The sequence below is a fragment of the Asparagus officinalis genome, chromosome 9 (assembly GCF_001876935.1).
Source record: "Asparagus officinalis chromosome 9, Aspof.V1, whole genome shotgun sequence".
NCBI classification, from domain to species: domain Eukaryota; kingdom Viridiplantae; phylum Streptophyta; class Magnoliopsida; order Asparagales; family Asparagaceae; genus Asparagus; species Asparagus officinalis.
Genome location: NC_033802.1, coordinates 51,703,820 through 51,727,055, shown reverse-complemented (window position 1 = coordinate 51,727,055; position 23,236 = coordinate 51,703,820).

Below are 23,236 nucleotides of genomic sequence, written 5' to 3'. Positions count from 1 at the left end.
TCTTGGCGACGCTCACCCTGAGTTGGCTAATGCGGGCCCTTAACTTTTGAAGCTCGGATTCGGCTGACTTTTGAGAATCACGCCACACTTGCAATTTGGAGTCCATTTAAGAAGCGATATAAGATGGCATGCCTTTGGTATGGAGATCCTTCAAAAGTTCAGCATGTTGCTTAAGGTCAGCAAAGTAGACGTCAATTAAATCAGCCAGTTCATTATATCCTTCTTCTCTGATCCCTAATATATAGTGGTCGAGAGATCTCTTAAAATTCTCAAAAGGGGACCCTTTGACGAGAATTCGATCGACCATAGCGTTCAAGAAGGAAATGAAGCCTTGAAGCTCAGAGCAAATGACGGCTTTATCCGGGTCTTCGTCTGCTAGTAATGCTTGGATGGACACAGATAATTATAAAGAAGGCGTTTCAATAAGAGGAAAAGAAATAAGCACTTGAAATAATACTAGACTTCATATTCAAATAAATAAATAAATAAATAAAACTAAAATGTAACGCATCTAATAGGAGAGCCTTCAGCATGGCTTTCTCGCCCCAGGGATGTTATTTCAACTTCTTGAGTGACTGGGGTTGTCTCAGGAATAACAGTCATCGACGAACCCGCTACATCAGCAGATGGAGTAGCCGGAACCCTCATCAGCCTCGGATCTGAATTTATGAAATTCTCAGAAGTAAGGGGTAAAGATTCTACAAGCAAGAGAAACACAATGGGTATGCTGGAATATTAATCAGAGGTTTAAAATAAACAAGCGATAGAACTCACCAACTCTAGATGCAACAGCTATTGACGTACCAACTTCTTCGGTTATTCTTGCTTTTGTTGCGACAGGACTAATTTGGGGGCTAGCAGCAACTTCTATCATCATGGGGTCTACAGGAGTGAGAGACTGAGATTTAGGAACTAATGATTGAATCTCGGCTTCAGTTCCTGCCAACGATAAGAAGTCACGACCCTCAAGTTGATCAGTCGTTTTAGCAGTTCTAGCAGTATCAGTTTCAACAGCTGGTCCAATAATGCAAACACTTATATGTTTATCCAAAGTTAAAAGACAAGGAGGCAATAGATGTTATAGAATCAAAGTCTTACTTTCAGAAGAACCCGCTTCAGTTGGACTAACTCCAATGGATGGTCCTGTAGCCGCACCAGGAGTTTTCCCCGATAGTAAATCGGAGATATACTGATGGTCGTCTTCTAAAAGATTAAGATCGAGGTTGTGCTCGTTTAGAGCCTCGACATCAGCAGCATGAGTGGTCTCTCTTTCGACCGGTTCATTCGTAATGACATCTACAGAGTAGACTGAATCATGAATACAAACATACTCATATAATTCTATACCAAATGGAAATTAACCATACCTTCAATGATCGCGGTTGGTTCAACGACTCTCCTACTTGCACCCGCTTCCGTTAATTTCATTAAAAGGAGATAAAGTGCATAGGTCATTATAAGAGGTACGCATTCCAACACATTCATCTCTCGGAATTACCCTTCGAATAGAGAAAGACCCGTACATGTGCTTGGAGCAGGTAGATTAACATCAATAGAAGTTGTTGGAGCACTAGCTGGTTCGTCATCCATCGCATCGTGCATTTGTCGAACAAAACTAGGCTCCTCAGTTTCCATAATATTGGGAGAAGCTATGTCAATTGGAATTTCTCCTTCTTCTTGACTCCCTGAAAAAATCGAGTGCGGGATAAGTTCAAGTATTTTAAAATATGATAGCAACAAAATGGAAATAAGAATGATTTATTACCTGGCTCGCTAGAAGGAGCAGACTTAGTGGATTGCACTTCTAAAGCAGATAGAGAAGTGCGCTGTCGATGTACAACTTTCTTGCTTCTCTTGAATGGGCGTGCTTCTCCAGAAGCTCCAGGTCTCTCATGACGGTGCTTAGCGCGTAATTCGGCTTCTGGAAAATTTTGAGCCTGAGCTAAAGGTTGAGGTCTCTGCCTCCGAACAAGAGGTTGTATCCACTTCCTCTTCCTCTCCACTAAGGACCTCCACTATCATCTGATTGGGATAGGTCAGAACGACCCTCTCTCTTTTTCTTTTCAGAACATCTAGTGATTAAGATGAAGTAGTGTGACGGGTCCTTTGAGGTATAGAAGGGTTTACATACCCTCTCTCGAAAAAAGAGGAGGGGAGACGAACCTCCTTTCTCGCTTCACCAATATCAAACTCGGCATCCTTACCCTCATCTTCAGCCCGAGTATCATCAACACCTTTTTCTTCAAAGGTCTCCGGTTCATCAGTCTGAAGTTCCTCCTCGCTGTCATCAGAATGGACTGGCTGCTTGCCTCTCCTTGATGTTTCGACAGGCCCTTTTCCTTTTCACGAAAGCACGGTTTTGCGGACAACTTCTGTAGCACGTCAAGATGAAGCCCCCGCTTCTAATTCATATATCTTCTTTTTCTTAGTAGGAGCACTGGTAGCTATCAGCCATTTACAATATAGGAAAGTCGTTAAAAGAGGAAGAGTCGATAATGGAAGATCAAACTGAGCACCTATACATCCAGCTATGCTCCAAAACCAAGCTCTTACTCCGTCAATCAAACCCCCACAATCTCGGAGGCATCTGTTCGGATTCCCAACATAAAGCTAGTCATACCCAAACTGGCGAGAGAATCTGCAAGGCGAATATAGCTCAATACTATAGACATCCTTCACTCTGAAAACCAAGTAACCGGGGCGGATGTTCATCAACCACCTGATGCACCCAACATCCAATACAGACCTGTCTGGCCTTGTCTTTTCTATATCCAATAAGGTATTATTGTAAGTACCGAAAAATTGAGGAAAACACGGGAAAAATTCCCAACACTTATGATTTCTAAATTGCTGGGACACTTCATTCCTGGGTTTCACCACCCACTTGCATTCCTCAAGATTTGTAGTAAAGGGAGGCTTGGATTGACGTTTTTTGGAGCCCACATCAGATCTGGTCGATGAAAAACTAACCAAGCCATTAGATAAGTGTATGGTAGTTCCATTTTGGGAATCGAAATCCCCGTAGAAGGCTGCTCTCCCTCTTGCGTAAACATGGTAGCTAAGTGACGAAGCCCACTATGAATATCAACTATCATAGCTAGAAGAAGAGACAACTTGCGACCTGTAGCTAGCTGAACTGCAGGATACAAAACCTCGAGAGGCATTGCATCAGAAGCTTGGTGAGGTACCACACACTTCTTTAACCAAATAGCTAAATACCCGGCTAAGAGAGTGGTAGATTCAATCTGTGTACCGGCATGCCATAAAAATGATCTAAATCTGGTGCCATGAGGAAACCCATCTTCCGAATAAGAGGTATACGTTTGAGCGTTTGTTTTCTCCAATAATCCATTAATTTCTGACGTGGATAAGGGAGGCAATTCATACACTATTTTATCAGAAGAATTCTCAAGATTCTTGAATAAGTAGTCAGCAAATTGTTTCAAGCTAAGCTGCGGAGATTTCTTCTTGGCCTTGGTCTCCATCATCGCAATGGCGGTGCAATAGTGACAGGTTAAATCCCATAAAGTATCATAAGTTATTCTAGACCTCTCCTTCATCCTGTTCAGCTGACCAACCGTTGGAAAGAATTCTTGATAGGGTACGTCACCCATGGGTAATGCAGAAACTTTCATCATCTCATGTTGAGGGAGTCCTAATTCTCCATTCTTGATCAATAAAGTATTGGTATCAGGGTTATAAATCTCAAGCAGAGCAAAGAAGTGGTCAACATTAATTTGTAGAAAATACATACTAGCTGTAATGGGGATATATAATCCACTTTCATTCAGCTCACGCTCCCAACGTGTCAATACGTAGCTGGTCAGTCTTGTCCACCACTTATCTCTAATATAATGGACCCAGCCGTAGCATCTGAACTTCTTGATAGGGAGTTCTCTGACTAATCTTACGAAACAATTCTTTATGGTGTTAACCTTAGCCAATGTCTTATTTTGAGGGACATTGTCTTAGCTCAAAACACCTGGGTGGAGTCCTCACACCGAGTTCCGACCCTTGAGTTGTCACATCTCTCCCAAGAAAACCACAGTGAATACCCTCATGATCCTCGGTCAGCCTCGAAGTCATCTCACGACCTACGGCTAAATTCCTAAACCGCAAAAGAGAATGTTGGCGAGGAATCGAGGGTAAATACCGAAAGTCCGAACCACACTCGTTCAGCCACTGTGTGGGTGGACAAGAAAGGGCTCTGGGATCCTTCACCGAATCATCGAAAAGATACTATGGCTTCTTCAATGGTTGCATCAAAACATGATCCAACGTCAAAGGGGTGTCAGAAATCAACTGACATAAGGTATGGCAGTCTCCTTATTGTCTCGAAAGAAGGATCAACATTATAGGCTTCTGATACAGTTACAACTGTCTCGGAAGAAGGGCATACTCAACATATTTTTAGTCGCGTCCGTGAAGCATTCTCGATCCATTTTTAGTATATTGGTACACTCCGATGAGTATATGAGTATAAACGGCATCTGCTTGAACCTCCCAACGGGTACACGAGGTTAAACTGATTCTCAAAAACTCCAAAGAGTACATGAGTATAAACTGATTCTTCACGCTCCAACACCTTAAGAGCCTAAACTATGTAGACTCCAATTAACATATGAGTATAAACTATGTTTCTATTTCAATGAAGGTCGATATCGATAAAAAAACGTCGATAACTTTACAACGAAAGATTCCTGGGAGTTCATGCATACATCGGAAACAAGATGAATGGTTCGTTATCGATTCAATGGCACGAGGTAACTCAGAAATCAACACACCTGCTTCAGTTCAAGATTTCAACAACAGTCAGGCGATAAACACAGTACCATGACAATTTTAGTTATTCGACAATAATTGAATAAACTAAAATATTGAGAAATCCATGAAGCGCATCATATCCAAAGTATTCCAGGCTTCTCCATAAAAGATTGAGCCTGAAGTACTTTGGAGGAGGTATCTGTGGGCGTCAAAAATTACCTATAGATCATCGTACATGATTCAAGACAGGGAGAAGGTGATAAATGTCATCACCTCAATTATAGGGGATCATACAAAGTTAAAGATTAACCAAAGTGTGCATCAAGGAGTACGTCACAGGAGTTTGAAAGTGTGAGACAAGCATTAGAAGCATAAAGGGAAATCATAGTTTCCGAGATAGTAACAACTATCTCGGAAATAGTGAAGAAATGACAAGCTTCTGAGACAGTGCTAGATTGAGTATGAAAGTTTCATAACGAACAACTGTCTCGGAAGCATGAAGAGAGTCCAAAGTTTCTGAGACACTTTCAACTGTCTCGGAAACATGAGAAGTGTCCAACATTTCCGAGACACTTTCAACTGTCTCGGAAACTAAAGAAACGCAGATAGTGGTTTTCTAGAGATTCGTGCGTGTCATGTAGACCCATAACTACCAAAGAATGTGTTTGAACGTGGAGGGGTAGTTATAAACGAATATCATGCCAACAACTGCAGGAATCGTGGCATTAAAACGTATTCAAAAATGTTACAAACTGTCAGAAACAAGCTATGCTTCCGAGACAGTTCTAACTGTCTCAGAAATGGGAAGCTCATCATGCTTCCGAGGTAGTTTCAACTGTCTCATAAATGGATGTTTATCAACACGATTTATTTTCAACTTCTGACTTTAGTTATTGTTCTTAAGGACTATAAATACTCCCCTAGGGCCATTACTAATAGGGATCCGAGCATAAAGATCAGAATACTTGAGCCTTTTGATAATTCCTTAAGATTTAAGCGTCGACTTAATCTTGAGAAGAGTGTTCATCTTACTTTGATAAGATATTCACTGATTTCATTCTTACTTCTAAACGAAGGAAGAATATCCGAAGTCTCCACAATTCAGTTAGAATCTGTGAATCGGTGGTCCACGAGCCAACGCACTCCTGGCACAGGCAAAGTCCTACAAAACAGAGATCGATAAACGATTTGTGTGTTATTTTCTAGAGAGTTGTAATTTTCTTTTCTATTGTGTAAAAGACGTCTTATAAAAAGACTATTTTCTTCTGAATCTGTTGTAATCGATCAAAGATACGATGAATTCCACAATAGCATCAACTTTTGACGAAAACAACCTGCATGAACAAAAGGTCGAAGTTCACCTACAGGCTGGTATTCACCCGAGCACGATGACTCACCTGTCAAGGCAAACTCGCCTAACTCCAATGCTCAACCATTCTATCCAGTGTACACGAGAGGGTTCATCTAAGCCTTTCTTATGCAATCACTTGGTTGACCTTTCTGGTGATGGGGGTTGTCAACAACCACCCGCAGAAGATCTCCAGGGTTACCTAACTCACAAACGCACCATAGATAAGGTGGATCCTTAGTGTCACTCTTAAAAGCTTATCCAAGCGGTACTCACTGACTACCAGTGCGTAGGAACATTAAGACCTTTGGTGTTCAAAAGGCTTCCTCAACCACCTTCCAGGACGAGATCTTCTTATTGAAGGCGTAACCACCAAAGAAGGCACGCCATCGATGATTTAGAGCTCTCGTCTGTTATGATCAATGTGACAGGGGAGGGTAAAACTATACTTCTAGATTCTCTGAACCCAAACTCTTTTCTGGGACCCGATCACCCACTTGTTCGATGCGAGCATGACAATATATTCTTATACACCCGTAGTCGTATGGGAGTAAACATCTAATTCGATTATGCTCTCCTAGAACCCCCTTACGGTGGTGAAGAATAAGTTTGCTCAGCGGTGGCCACATCCTAGACCTCGCACTCAAGCCACGGTGAGCTAGCAAGGGTTCCATCGAGTGATCAGACGATTGCCAAAAGGTTTGTAGAACATCAGGTCACCATCGAGTCCATAAAAGACATGTTAGAGCAGCTTCTGAATAAAAAGAATAAAAAGAAGAAAACTGTGCGTACCCTACGAAAACTGACAGGAAACAAGGTGTGGGAACCCACCCCTAACCAGACGACTAAACTAGAAGATAATACTATTCTGCATTCGGATCTCTCTTCCAAGATATCGTTAGAGACGTCACGCACTGAGGGTACTACCCTGGACAGGAGATTCGATGAGTTCCAAAGCAAACTCAATGCCTTGAAGCTCGAACAAAATATAAACAAACTGGGGGTGGTCAGACCATACCCAATCGAATGAGACACAGTCCCCTACCCAGCAAAGTTCAAGCCCATCAGCTTGGTACAGTTTGATAGCAAGAGCTCCCCCTCACAGCACATCTACTACTTCATGTCACAAACCAGATTCCTTACCAGGAATGATGCCATCCTCACCCGGCTGTTCATCGGCACCCTCAAAGGGGGTAGCCTTCGAATGGTTCCGCAAGCTGGAACCAGGCTCTATCAAGTCATGGGCCGACTTAGAAAGGTTTTTCCTAGCTCGCTTCTTCGATGATGATACAGAGGTGTCAATGGCCATCCTCCTTGCTGAGAAGCAAAGGAAGTCGGAGTTAGTCAGCGACCTCGTGAAGAGGTTCAAGAATCGATCAGTGCATTGTCGAGACCAAGTCTCCAAGGCCACACTGATTGAGATGTGTCACAATAACCTTTCGATCCATATTCTATCCAAGGTTGGCGCGGTAGAAACCCGAACCTGGAAAGAACTCATTCGCCATGGCGAACAAGTTAAGAATATGATCAAGAGGCTGGAGGCTGAGGAGCCTCACCCCAAAAAGGGAGCTGCAGAGCTGAGCGCGCCGAAGAATCCTCCTCGATCAAGAGGGAAGGAGATCATGGCTGTTGATTCCGCTCCAGTCCATAAAGCGGCTCAAAGGCCGAAGCCTAGGCCTTTCAAACAACACCCTACAAGGTAATACGACTTCAGGGAAGACCAAGTGGTGGCAACATTCGACACTCTCCTCAAGAGCAATTGAATTAAGCTACCGAAAGTCACCAATCCTGAAGAGTCGAACAAAACTAGTGACCCGAGTTACTATGTGTACCACAGGTTCCTTAGTCACCATACCTCCAAATGGCACATCCTCAAGGATAAGCTTCAGGCTACGATGCGGGGGTCCTAAAGAAGGAGAAGGTACAAAAACAGGTGACCACAAACATGGTCACCCTGAGTTTTGGAACAGATCTCCCGGAGGTTCAAGCTCCGGTAGGGGTAATTCCTATCCCTAAGGCAGTCCTGAAGATTACTAACAACGATCCTCACAATCAACGAGAAAAAGGATTAGTATCCCCTTGCTATCAGGTCAGGCGATGTGGGTCCATCCTAACCTCCTCGGTGATGAGCAACGGGATTCAAATCCTTAGAGAAAAACCAAAAGTAAACCTTATAATGCCGTTGTGATGCCCCAGGGTTCACACAAGGCTACAGTCCAAGGTGAAACCCGGATTGTTAAACCTGCCAAGCACCAAACACCATGCTACGATATGTTTCAACATCACAATCACTACCACTCTAGTGGAAATAATAAATAGAAGAAGGTACAGACAGGCAAAATAGAAATAGAACGACACCGAATGTACACAAAAGAAGCATATGAAATATCAATAACGAGCCCTACTGGGATGAAATAGATATATCTCTGAATCTGAACTGAATTTTAAATACAATGAGTCAAATAACAAAGTCTTACAATAGCTCTTAACTCTATGAAACAAAATACCAATCTAGAGTCTAAAAATAATCAACTACATGTGGAGTTCTGCAATAACTACAAAATATGATAAGTAGCTAAACGAATAACTAAGATGTCCCATCAACTTGCGACTCTCCGTGCGCTGGACTGGCTACCTGAAAGAGGGGAAACAACGAGTGTCAAAGTGCTAGCGAGATCATCACTACCTCTCCCCAAGGGAAATGATAGGAGTATATAAGAAAATAGAGTCAGTACATACATATATCAAATTATTCATATAACTCTCTATGAAAGAAAACAAATAGTCAAGGAAACATACTCCAATCTCCAACATAAAGAATAAATATCTCATCTTAAAGTACAATCGAGTAGCCTGCTCTAATATAAGAGGATGCCAACCAAATCAAAACGAAATATAACTGCCACCATAACGGGTGTTCCAAAATTTCAAAATAAATACTCTACTCACGGGTAATCTATCATGGAAGTAAAACTTATAACTGATCAAATATCTATGTGTACATCATCTTGTGCTATAGCGATACTCTTGTAATGCTCTTACTCAATCGTTCTGCGACAATAGGTTTTATTATCTCATTATTTCGGATACGTGTAATAACGATACTTTTGTAATATTCTTACTCAATCGTTCTGAGATAATAGAATTATTATTCTCCTATTCCGGATACGTGTAATAACGATACTTTTGTAATACTCTTACTCAATCATTCTCCGGAAATAGGATTATTATTCTTCTATTCCGGATACGTGTAAAACAACATTATTCATATGTGTTTATCAGTTTAACTCATGTCGAAAGTGTGTCAATCTAATACAATCTAGTATACATGCACAAATCTCGGTGTGTTTGTCCTCATCTGAAGTTCACCATCATCCCAGGTGTTAAACAATCACTAACATAATAGTCTATCATCATTAGATCGAGAAATTTGCTCGACAAACCAAAACCAAGCCATATAAACATGCACAGACAAAACAGACTGGCGGTCGACCATGGCAGTCGACCGCACCGGGCTCTAGAGACTACCCAGGTGTTAATACCCCCATTTTAGCCCCATTTTAGCTAAGTGTTAATACCCCCATGTGTTCCAAATGATTAGGAGCTAAGTGTTAATACCCCCATTTTAGCCTTAAATATAAATAAGACCATATAGAACAATCAAAAATCATAGACATCAATAAGCTATAACAAAATTAACTTACCCACTCGAATAGTTGCGAGTAGTCGCGACATATATCCTCCTCGCACTCCCAAGAAGCCTCCTCATCTCTTTTCTATCTCTATTTTGAACTTTAACTTAAGGTATTACTTCCTTTCATCTCTTTTCTATCTCTATTTTGAACTTTAACTTAAGGTATTACTTCCTTTCTAAGCCTCTCGTCCTCTCTAGTAAGAATACAACCAACTTAAGGTATTACTTCCTTTCTAAGCCTCTCGTCCTCTCTAGTAAGAATACAACCGGTGATCTCCACGGTAGTTAAATCTATCTAAAACTTAAATTCTTGTACATCAATCACCCTCTGCTGCTCCTCGTCACACTTTTACTTCTAAATTATCAAAACATATAAAACATCGTGTCTACTCGATATTGATGCTAGAAGATCTAGCCCATACGAAACGGCTCCAAAATGTATAACTCTCATAAACGGGCCAATATACCTTGGGGTAAACTTTCCCCATCTACCGAGTCACTAAATACATCGGCGATATTTTCAATAAGACATAGTCCCCAATCTAGAACTCTAACGGTCATCGTCTCTGGTCTGCATAGCTTTTCCAACGACTATGCGCTGTAAGAATGCGTTCCCGAATTTCTGTTACATTTTCTGTAGTTTGCCTTACAAGCTCATGTCTAAACAATAAACTTTCTTATAATTCTGCCCAATAAATAAACAATCTATAATGTCTCCCGTACCATACTTCATATGGTGTCATGCCAATAAGCAAACTCAATCAATAAGATATGATCCTCCCAGCTATCCTGTAAATCTATAATACATGTATGCTACATGTTTTTCGACACTTGGTTTACTCTCTCCGTTTATCCATCCGTCTGTGGGTGGACAACACTAGAATATCACAACTAGTTACTAAATAAATCCTGAAAACTCCTCTAGAAGTGTCTTTTTACATCTTTGTACATTTTCCTTATGCTTGAATGCACTGTATATCTGGTACAATGCGCCTCAACTATCGTGAAATATAAGTCATACCCTTCGGGTCTGTATCAAAACACCTCCTAGGTCTGCTAGTGATGTGTCCACATAAACGACAAATGTCATATCACTGCTTAGAAAAGTCAGAATTGTTACGGTAGTCTATCTCGTTGGCCTTCTTGTTTTGATGATGTTTAACAAATAATTTACTTCTAATATTGTTTGTCTAGTGTTTGTGTTTTCATATTTATTCTAAGCAAACAACGAGTTAGAGGTTGGATAGATTGCGCCACAACGATCATATCCAATAGAGGTTGGCGTAATTATGGAGTGAAGCCTACGTAATTCAAAGTTAAAGATCAAGTTCAAGCTTCATCCGCAAGTATACCAAGTCGAGCTTATTGAAGATCAAGATCTAGCTTGGGTAACTTAGTTTAGGTTTTATATTATGTGTGTTAAGTACCTTAAGCTCAATATCATATACACACATGTATTTGGTTTCTATGTATATATATAGTTATATATATACATGCATGGTTTTGGGTTTTCATGTTTACAAATATGAAATTACATATTTCATATTTATTATTATGATTTGGTTTAACTACTTAGATATGAAACAAATATATTTTCATATACATACTCATATGTTTCATTTTCTATTGTATTTATAAAAATATTGTATTCTTATTTTTTGGACTTAACAATAATCGTATACATATTTTATTAAGTCTACATAATCATTGTGTAAAGTTTTAAAACATGGTTTAGCTAAAATGTCAAAATTCACATGTTTACATTTTCATGTTTACATTTTCATGTTTTAAAACATGGTTTTAGCATGTTTATTATCATGTCTACAATCGTTCCAAAAAGTTTTACATTTTTTTAAATTTAGTTGATATTTTTAAATAGGGTTTTAAAATCAGAATAACAACTTTCAAAACCTGATTTCTTGTATCAGTTCACGGTCGATCGCCACAGTCGACCGTGGTTGCGTTCTTTTCTGAGTAGGCAGCAGAAATTTTCACGGTCGACCGCCACGGTCGACCGTCAGCTCAAATTTTCCCACGTGTCTCTTAAAGTTTTCTGAGATTTTGTAGTGCCTCGCGGTCGACCGCGAGAATTTCACGGTCGACCAACGGCTATATTGGGTACAGAATCTGTTTCCTGTTTTTTGGGATTTTTGTTGTTTTGTTTGGGGTTTTGGCTGTTGGTTTCTCTTCCTATATAAACCCCTCAACCCCTCTTCTAACAGTAACCCAATGGATAGTTTTTAAAAGAAGTTTAAAAGAGTTTTGAAAAGGGTTTTAGTTGGGTTCAAAGTCTGTTTGGTTTGTGAAGATTGTTTTACAAGTGGAGAAGGTCATCTACAATGTTTGAACTTCATTTTAATCCTCCTCTCCAACTTGATTTTCAGAGAAGAATTCCTAAACTCTATTTCTAGCTATTTATTGTTTTATTCATAATTTTTATATGCTAGATTTTATTTGAGTTTAGTTATTTTGATTTGATTCTCTTTTTACACACACATAACCATTGAGCTTATTGTATTTACATTCATAGTATAATTGGGTTGTGGGATTGTGTAACTTAGAGAGTGAGTTTATAATTCGTTCTCATCCATTGTAGAGAACAAATACTTTGCATTGAGCCTATCTTGTGAGGTCACTTTGTAATACACTTGTACACCGAGAGGAGTGTGTGGTGAGAGTCGGGGATCGTCCCAAGAGGAGTGGTGTCAGTTGACGAACCTAAGGAGAGGTTGTAACCGAGCACTTGAGGGAGACACGGCTAGGTCCAACACTTGTGATGGTGTAGAGTGGGTTTGCAAGAGTGTAAGTTGTAGAGTTTTCGGTTAGCTAGAAAACCGAGTGTGTAGAAGTTCCGGCTTCTAAACCGGTTTGTGATAGTGGATTTCTCCCCGAGAGTGGGGAGCGGAGACGTAGGACGGAAGGTCCAAACTGCGTGATCATATTGCTTGTTTGAGTTTGGCTTAGCACACTTATATTTGTTCATCTTTATAGTCTTTCTCTCATTTTTTATTTCATCAACTATATCATTTGTTTATGTTACCCTTGTGTTTGCATATCCTTGCATATATCATATAGTATACCTCTTTGCTAGGATATATCACCTTGTGTATATTGCATATTCTTGCACTTAACTCTTTGTATATCTATCTTACAAGAATATATTTGTTAATTAGTTTTAATTGGCATAAAATCGGATTAGATTAGCATAAGACCCTAATCACCCCCCCTCTAGAGTCTAACAATTGGTATCAGAGCTTGGTGCTCTTTGATTTAAGGTCTAACAATTGGTATCCAAGTTATCTTTTTATGCTAATCTTGTTTTGATTACATTTGTATCTTGCTTGCATATTTTTACAAATTATGGATATGAATGATGCATCTTGTTTAGACTATGATTCTAGTATTGCTCCTAAATTCAATATTTTCCCCTATGCTCAATGGTGTTTTAGATTTAAATTATTTGTTCAATCTAAAAATATCGATTTATGGAAAGTTATTGATTGTGCTTATATTGTACCCACGTTGGAGAAATCCAAGTGGAGCAAACATGATATAAAGATGTTTATTATGAACAAGCTTATGTTAGAATTTTTATTAAATGCATTTAATTTATTATTGTCTAACAAGCTTGATTCTTTTGATAGCGATTATACATTGTGGAAATTCATAGAAGCGCATCAAGGGGACTTGGAGGCGATCCGACAAGCTTTGGAGGATCCCGCTTCAAGTTCAAAAGGAGCATCATGCACACGGCCACTAGGCGATAGCCCTAGTGAGGTTTGCGAGTTCGAATCTATTAATAATTTACCTAATGATGAACTTGCTTGTGCTAGTGAAAGATTATTGCATGCCTACAAGAAATTGCAAAATGATTTTTTTTTTATTTAAAAAGCAAGCATGAGGATTTGAAATCCGATCATGAGTTGTTAACATCTAAGTTTGAAATTATTTCTAATAAAAATGTGATCCTTAAAGAAAATAATGAAAAATTAAAATTGGATCATGTTTCTTTAACTTCAAATGTTGTTAGTTTAACTCATGAAAGAGATAATGCCATGTTAGAAGTAGAGAACATACAAAATGATACTGCTTCCTTTATAAATAACTATTTATGTTCTACCTCTACAAATGCATATGTGCCTAAAAATAAAGTTTTGAATCTTATGAATAATCGCATTTCATCTTTAGATTCAATTTTGAAAATATGCTTTGATAATCATAAGAAGCTTATGGATATGTGTGCCAAGTCTAAGAAATCATCCACTCATCATGCACACATATATAGCAAAGTTTACAAGTGTTCTATTTGCGGCAGTAAAGACCATCTAGCTAAATTTTGCTATGATGCACACAAACATAAAAATGTTAATGCTCCTTGTGCATCTCATGTAACTTCTTCATCACATGTACACACACATGCACCCATTGTTCATCATAAGCATGCTCATGTGTATAGATGTGATCATTGTGGTCATTTTGGTCATTTGGCCGAATATTGTTTTGATTTGAAAAAGAAATCTTATTTGCCAAATGCTTCTAGTAGACCACATGCTTTTAAATTTTATGTTTGTGGTAGGTTTGGACATCTTGCTAAATTTTATTTTGATATACAAAAAACTTCTAAGTTGCAATATGTTCCATTGTTTAAGAATGTTTCTCATTTGCAAAATAATTTTAAAAGAAAATCTTTATTTGCAAATGATTCATGTACACGAGCTAATGGTCCACAAAAACAAATGGATCTCTTTCATTGGACAAATTGCAATCGGAAGGGTCATTTGAGTGATTATTGCTTTGACCGTGTTAGTACACTAAATGCGCCCAAATGGGTTCATAACCCAAGGGCTTTGAGTATAAATGATAGGGGTCATGTCCCTAAATCTTTTGGTACCACGAGTTCTTGGGTACCAAAACAAATTTAAATTTTAAACCAAGAATTTTAGTGTTCTTATTTTTTCTTTTCTTGGTTTTGAAAATAATGTTTTAAAATCTTTTTGTTATGAAAACAATTTTTCTTTTATCAAATCTTTTGTTTTCATGATTATTAGTTTTGATTTTGATGAGAGGTTTGTGTTTATATAACCCTCCCGGTTTATTGGGTATTTATTTCCAAATCTTGTTTACTGGGTGCTAAAAATATTTATATGGGTTGATACTAGCTCAAAAGCTAGATATAGTTGCCTCTCTTGATTTTTGAATCAATGATGATTTGATTTTATGTTTTTAGATTTAAACTTAGATTTATGATTTCTTTTGGTTGATTTGTTTTCATTTGAAAACTTTTTGCATGATTCTCATGTTCATCTTCTTTTGATTTCATAAATCTATTCATTTATATGGTTTTTATATTTTGTGTTAATGAGACACTTCTTTCATATTAACATATTTATATGTGTTCTCATTATCTTTTTTTCTGTATGTGAGTTATGTTTAGCATGTTTTTAATCTATGCTTTCTCACATATGTATGTCTTAGCATTCATTTCATATATTCTATATGGCATTTTGATAGGGGAGCAATCCCTATATCTTTCTATATTTTTATACTCACCCATGCATATTGATAGGGGGAGCTTTCGCTCTCTTTATCCTTTTATCCCCTTTTTGATGTTGTCAAAGAAGGAGAAATATAGTGAGTATATTCTTTCTTGTTTATATGCATGATATATTATACTTTGCATATTTATTTCCTTTCATGCATATATCCTTTTTATAAATTGTTTGTCATCATCAAAAAGGGGGAGATTGTTGGCCTTCTTATTTTGATGATATTTAACAAACAATTTACTTCTAATGTTGTTTGTCTAGTGTTTGTGTTTTTATATTTATTCTAGGCAAACAACGAGTTGGAGGTTGAATGGATTGCGCCACAACGATCATATCCAATGGAGGTTGGCAGAATTGTGGAGTAAAGCCTACGCAATTCAAAGTTAAAGATCAAGTTCAAGCTTCATCCGTAAGTGTACCAAGTCGAGCTTATTGAAGATCAAGATCTAGCTTGGGTAACTTAGTTTAGGTTTTATATTATGTGTGTTAAGTACCTTAAGCTCAATATCATATACACACATGTATTTGGTTTCTATGTATATATATAGTTATATATATACATGCACGGTTTTGGGTTTTTATGTTTACAAATATGAAATTACATATTTCATATTTATTATTGTGATTTGGTTTAACTACTTAGAAATGAAACAAATATATTTTCATATACATACTCATATGTTTCATTTTCTATTGTATTTGTAAAAATATTATATTCTTAGTTTTTGGACTTAACAATAATCATATACATATTTTATTAAGTCTACATAATCATTGTGCAATGTTTTAAAACATGGTTTAGCCAAAATATCAAAATTCACATGTTTACATTTTCATATTTACATTTTCATGTTTTAAAACATGGTTTTAGCATGTTTATTATCATGTCTACAATCATTCCCCAAAGTTTTACATTTTTTGGAATTTATTTGATATTTTTAAACAGGGTTTTAAAATCAGAATAACAACTTTCAAAACCTGATTTCTTGTATCAGTTCACGGTCGACCGCGCTTGTATTCTTTTCTGAGTAGGCAACATCGACCGCCACGGTCGACCGCCACAGTCGACCGCCACGGTCGACCGTCAGCTCAAATTTTCCCATGGTCAACCGTCACGGTCGACCGCCAAAGTCTCTTGAAGTTTTTTGAGATTTTGTAGTGCCTCGCGGTCGACCGTGAGAATTTCACGATCGACCGCCGATAGCCCAACGGCTATATTGGGTACAGAATTTGTTTCCTGTTTTTTTGGGATTTTTTTTGTTTTGTTTAGGGTTTTGGCTATTGGTTTCTCTTCCTATATAAACCCCTCAACCCCTCTTCTATCAGCAACCCAATGGATAATTTTTAAAAGAAGTTTAAAAGAGTTTTGAAAAGGGTTTTAGTTGGGTTCAAAGTCTGTTTGGTTTGTGAAGATTGTTTTACAAGTGGAGAAGGTCATCTACAGTGTTTGAACTTCATTTTATTCCTCCTCTCCAACTTGATTTTTAGAGAAGAATTCCTAAACTCTATTTCTAGCTATTTATTGTTTTATTCATAATTTCTATATGCTAGATTTTATTTGAGTTTAGTTATTTTGATTTGTTTCTCTTTTTACACACACACAACCATTGAGCTTATTGTATTTATATTCATAGTATAATTGGGTTGTGGGATTGTGTAACTTAGAGAGTGAGCTTATAATTCATTCTCATCCATTGTAGAGAACAAACACTTTGTATTGAGCCTATCTTCTGAGATTACTTTATAATACACTTGTACACCGAGAGGAGTGTGTGGTGAGAGTCGGGGATCGTCCCAAGAGGAGTAGCGTCGGTTGACGAACCTAGGGAGAGGTTGTAACCGAGCACTTGAGGGAGACACGGCTAGGTCCAACACTTGTGAGGGTGTAGAGTGGGTTTGCAAGAGTATAAGTTATAGAGTTTTCGGTTAGCTAAAAAACCGAGTGTGTAGAAGTTCCGGCTTCCAAACCGGTTTGTGATAGTGGATTTCTCCCCGGGAGTGGGGAGCGGAGACGTAGGACGGAAGGTCCGAACTCCATGATCATATTACTTATTTGAGTTTGGCTTAGCACACTTATATTTGTTCATCTTTATAGCCTTTCTCTCATTGTTTATTCCATCCACTATATAATTTATTTATGTTACCCTTGTGTTTGCATATCCTTGCATATATCATATAGTATACCTCTTTGCTAGGATATATCACCTTGTGTGTATTGCATATTCTTACACTTAACTCTTTGTATATCTATCTTGTAAGAATATATTTATTAATTAGTTTTAATTGGCATAAAATCAGATTAGATTAGCATAAGACCCTAATCACCCCCCCCCTCTAGGGTCTAACATATCTAGCCTTAATAGTCTCAAAGGCTTCCTGGCACCTCGTGCTCAAAGCAAGTGTTATCATACTGATAATATATATCTATACACCCTTCTTCGTAAGGCGTGTAAGTGGTATCACAATCTTCAAAAAGTTCTGAATGAACTTTCTCTCATGCCCTACCAAAACTACAAATCTGTGTAATGGTTCTTACCGGCTCCTAATCAAGTATAGCGTCAACAATAGCTGGATCCACTGCTATGCTTTCGATGCTGATGACGTGGTCTAAAAATCTGACCTTTGATAGCTAAAACTCGTATTTGCTGAGTTCTGTGTATCACTGTTACCTCTAATCTTGACTGTCGGCAATACCCACAAATGCCAATAGAGGATGTTGCTCGTGTTCTGCCTCTGATCTCGAAAAGATAAGGATGTCGTCAATAAAATGACTACGAACTGGTCCTAACATGGACGAAAAATATGGTTCATCAAATCCATGAATACCGTGGGTGCATTGGTCATCCCAAATAGCATGACAAGAACTCAAAAGACCCATATCGAGTCAGAAAATACAATTTTAAAAATATCCATTTACAACACTCGCAACTGGAAATAACTAGAACGAAGATCAATCTTCGAGAAATGATACACTCCCCGCAGCTAGTCGAACAAGTCATAAATCCTCGACAGTGGATCCGTGATCCGAGAAGTGACCTTGTTCAACTCACGATAATCTATACATAATTACTTGCTACTATCCTTCTTCTCCACGAAGAGGACCGGTGCTCCCATGGAAAAAAATGGCTCCAGATAATGAAACTCTGAGGTAACAACTCATCTAGCTGAGTCTATAGCTCCCTCATCTCAACGGGTGTCATATGATATGATAAGGTGCTCGGAATATCGGTACAGTGCCTGCTGTAACTCGATGCAGGGAAACAACCTCTCTCACTGGAAAAAACGTAGGTATGTCCTGAATGACGTCCTGATACTCTGAGACAATTCTGGTCTCGCTCAAAGCTGCACCCTGATCCTGTATCATCACCTCCTTGACGTATTCTAGAAATGACTGCGCATTCTGGTTACCCTATGAGGTTGCTACTATCTATACAATCCCAATGAATACTCACAAGCATACTGTTTTAGCAAAATAGTCGATACTGATATTGTACGATGATAACCATTTCATACCAAAAATGAAATTGAAGTTTGACATCCACAAAACAACCAGGTAAAAGATGAACTTAAACTCATTTATACTAATGACACACCTCCTACATATACTCTCTAATAGGGACAACTCCCCTAGAGGAGTAGAAACTGATAACAGAACATCTAAGGGATGTGTAACTAACCGAAGCCTATACATGAAGGCATGAGATATGAAAGAACACGAAGTTCTTGAATCAAACAAGATTCGAGCTGGATAAGAATTTACTACGAAAACTCTGCTTGCACTATGATCACGTGGTGCGACTACATAAACTCTGCTGGTGGTCGGTGTCTGCTGTGCTGTTGGCGGTGAAACACATGGGTCCATCTGACACCGATGAATACTCTAAATAGCACAATTCTGGCCTATAGGCCCCTAAATCATCGGAATAATCGGTAGCACATCTATTCTCTGATGTTGGCTGTAACTACTGCCCTAAGATTATTGACCCTGATCTCTATCATGCTAGTCTCCTACTGGTGTACTGCATCAATTCTTCGCTCTATGTCCGATCTTGTTATAATTGTATCATGTGTCCCGAATCATGCGCTGCTACGGCGCTATGAAATCATGTTGTGCTATCTTCTTATAATGTCTTTGCTGCTGATGGTAAAAATCCTTACCCCGTTGCTGGGGTCCTCTAGATCCCATAATAGGCCTCTTATCGTTGTCATTGCCATCATGCTAGTCTTGATTTCATAATTAACTATAGGCATTTCTCACTGTTTTAAGCAAACTAGCTCTAACTGCTTGTCGAAGAAGTAAACAAAATTTTCCCAAATAAGTGATATTCGCTGTCCCGACAAAAATCTGAAATCGTAGCTATCCTTTGCTGCTATTCTCCTGTGATATCCTCTGTGCTTAATATATTTAACCTCTGGTTTGGTACTACGTCTACGTTAATAAATTTTCACATATTTCTTTTTATTTATAAGCTGCATATGAATCTAGTGTGCCCTGCACTATGGTGTTCTCAGTATCTGATATCCTTCCTATTCTTTCAGAGCCAAACCTCGTGCTATGCGGTTTTATCAACAACTAGTTGTGGTTATGATGAAATCATTGGTATTACCTCTTCATTAGGCATGACTGGTACAATTAGTGGTGGAACTCCAGAAAATATAATATGACTCGTTACTCCCTCCTTGAGTGTTGCTAGTCTATATTTCTGCAAACGATGCCATAAAGTCGATCAAATACTATGGAGTCTGCTGCAGCTCGGACTCTGCTTGCCCAGTTCTCCGGGTGTGAGTTTTATCTCGACCGCATCCTTGTCCCAACATTTATAATATCGAGAGGAGAGCTTATGATCACAGTAAGTGAGATCGCAAACATATATATATATATATATATATATATATATATATATAACGTATCACAACACGTATTCATAACATATAGTATTCACGTAAATACTTTAAATCAACATAAAATAATTGTCACAAAAAAAATTTGAAATTTTGAGATAAACGTACATATCGTCCTCACTCATTCGAGGAAATCCTAAAAAACTCTATTCATGAATCCTAGGAAACTCTATCCTAACTCCACAATCTGACACAGGAATGATCCTAAGGATGCTGAACAAGGGCTCTGATACCAACTGTGACGTCCCAGTGTTCACATAAGGCTGTAGTCCAAGGTAAAACCCAGATTGTTAAACCTGCCAAGCACCAAACACTATGCTACGACATGTTTCACCATCACAATCACTATCTATCTAGTGGAAACAATAAATAGATGAAGGTACAGACAGACAAAATAGAAATAGAACGTCACCGAATGTATACAGAAGAACCACATGAAATATCAATAATGAGCCCAACTGGGATGAAATAGATATATCTCTGAATCTGAACTGAATTTTAAATACAATGAGTCAAATAACAAAGTCTCACAATAGCTCTCAACTCTATGAAACAAAATACCAATCTAGAGTCTGAAAATAATCAACTACATGTGGAGTTCTGCAATAACTACAAAATATGGTAAGTAGCTAAACGAACAACTAAGATGTCCTATCAACCTGCGACTCTCCGTGCGCCGGACTGGCTACCTGAAAGAGGGAAAACAACGAGCGTCAAAGCGCTAGTGAGATCATCACTACCTCTCCCCAAGGGAAGGGATATGAGTATATAAGAAAATAGAGTTAGTACATACATATATCAAATCATTCATATAACTCTCTATGAAAGAAAAACAATTAGTCAAGGAAACATACTCCAATCTCCAACATAAAGAATAAATATCTCATCTCGAAGTACAATCGAGTAGCCTGCTCTAATATAAGAGGATGCCAACCAAATCAAAACGAAATATAACTGCCGTCCATAACGGGTGTGCCAAAATTTCAAAATAAATACTCTACTCACGGGTAATCTATCATGGAAGTAAAACTTATAACTGATCAAATATCTATGTGTGCATTATCTTATGCTATAGCGATACTCTTGTAATGCTCTTACTCAATCGTTCTGTGGCAATAGGTTTTATTATCTCCCTATTCCGGATACGTGTAATAACGATACTTTTGTAATACTCTTACTCAATCATTCTGCAGCAATAGGATTATTATTCTCCTATTCCGGATACATGTAATAACGATACTTTTGTAATACTCTTATTCAATCATTCTGCGGTAATAGGATTATTTTTCTCCTATTCCGGATACTTGTAAAACAACACTATTCATATGTGTTTATCAGTTTAACTCATGTCGAAAGTGTGTTAATCTAACACAATCTAGTATACATGCATAAATCTCGGTGTGCGTGTCCTCATCTAAAGTTTACCATTATCCCAGGTGTTAAACAATCACTAACATAATAGCCTATCATCATTAGATCGAGAAATCTGCTCGACAAACCAAAACCAAGCCATATAAACATGCATAGCCAAAACAGACTAGCGGTCAACCGCGACGTGCTCCAGAGACTACCCAGGTATCTGTCCTTCACGCGGTCGACTGTGGCGGTCGACCATGGATCCTAATTTCCAGATTCTAAATTCTTAGTGTATGTCGTGTTCACGTCGTGTTTTTGTAATTCAAATATGATTAAACCCTCATAATCTTGCATACAAACATGTTACAGCAGATAGAAATATGTGGAAAACAAAATAACATATATAACCATGATTTTATGCATTCGATTCATATTCAAAACTTTAAAACATGCATAAAAGCTCAAAACAACGAATCAAACTTCTTTCTTTAGATTAACCACATTTTAAAGTCATCATCATATCTAAAACACATCTGTAAAAACATTCTCAACCCTTTTATCATGAAAAGACCTAATCTTTATACATATAATACAAAAGAGTTGTCTTTTATGCATAATCTATTTGTTTAGGCTCTACAAAATATGTTTAAATCTCTTTAAAAATATTTTAAAATTAGGAGGGGGGTTAGTAGAGATGATACTCGGCTGGGGTTTTGGGAAAACCTTTTAGAAGCAACGTCAAAAGAGATCTCCAATCCAAAAGCCAAAAATCAATAAAAATCCACTTGAAAGCCTCCAATCTTCTCCAAAAAATCAAACTAGGGTTTGGGGGGTTTGGTGGTTGTTAGGATTTTAAAAATACTGAAATAGTACTATAAATTTCATGAATACATGTTATATATAGTAGAAAAATGGGTGTGGGCCTGAAAATACCCGAAACCAACCCGAACCAGAAACCTGATCTGACTAGGAAAATACCTCTTCGGTATTTTGACTGTAACTTCCTCATCCAATCTCAGAATAAGGTGATCTAGGACTTGTTAGAAATATAAAGAAGGGACCTATAACTTTGTTCTTTTATACTTTTCCAAATTATAACTACATCGGTATACAAAACTTAAAAACTCATAACTAGTCATTATTCCCAGATTTTCACTCTTTTGCCCTTTGTGCATGTTTTGTGCATTTGCACTCATATTTTCATAAATATATATTGAATTGATCTCAAATTAATTATTATCATATCCAAACATCAAAATATATTATTTTTTACTATATAAAATATTTATCATTATTTATCATAAAATATTTAAATTTACGAGGTTTTACAGTCATCTCCGCTATCCTAGATGGAGACAAAACGGCAGTAGCCGCCCTCCCTGACTCCGATGAAGAAGCTGCTGCCCTCGCCACTAGAGAAGGCAAGGAATTTGCCAAGGATTACCCTACAAGGACAGAGGGCCTGGCTGGATCCTCCACGAGGCCGTGTGCAGCAGTCCCTCCGAATCCCAATAGATAGAGCTCGAGTAATCAACCTTTCCGGTTCAACGTACTCACATAGCTAAAGAACATTCTAGCCCGAATCACTATGTATGAACTCCTATGGTTGTCTAGACCTACCCAGGA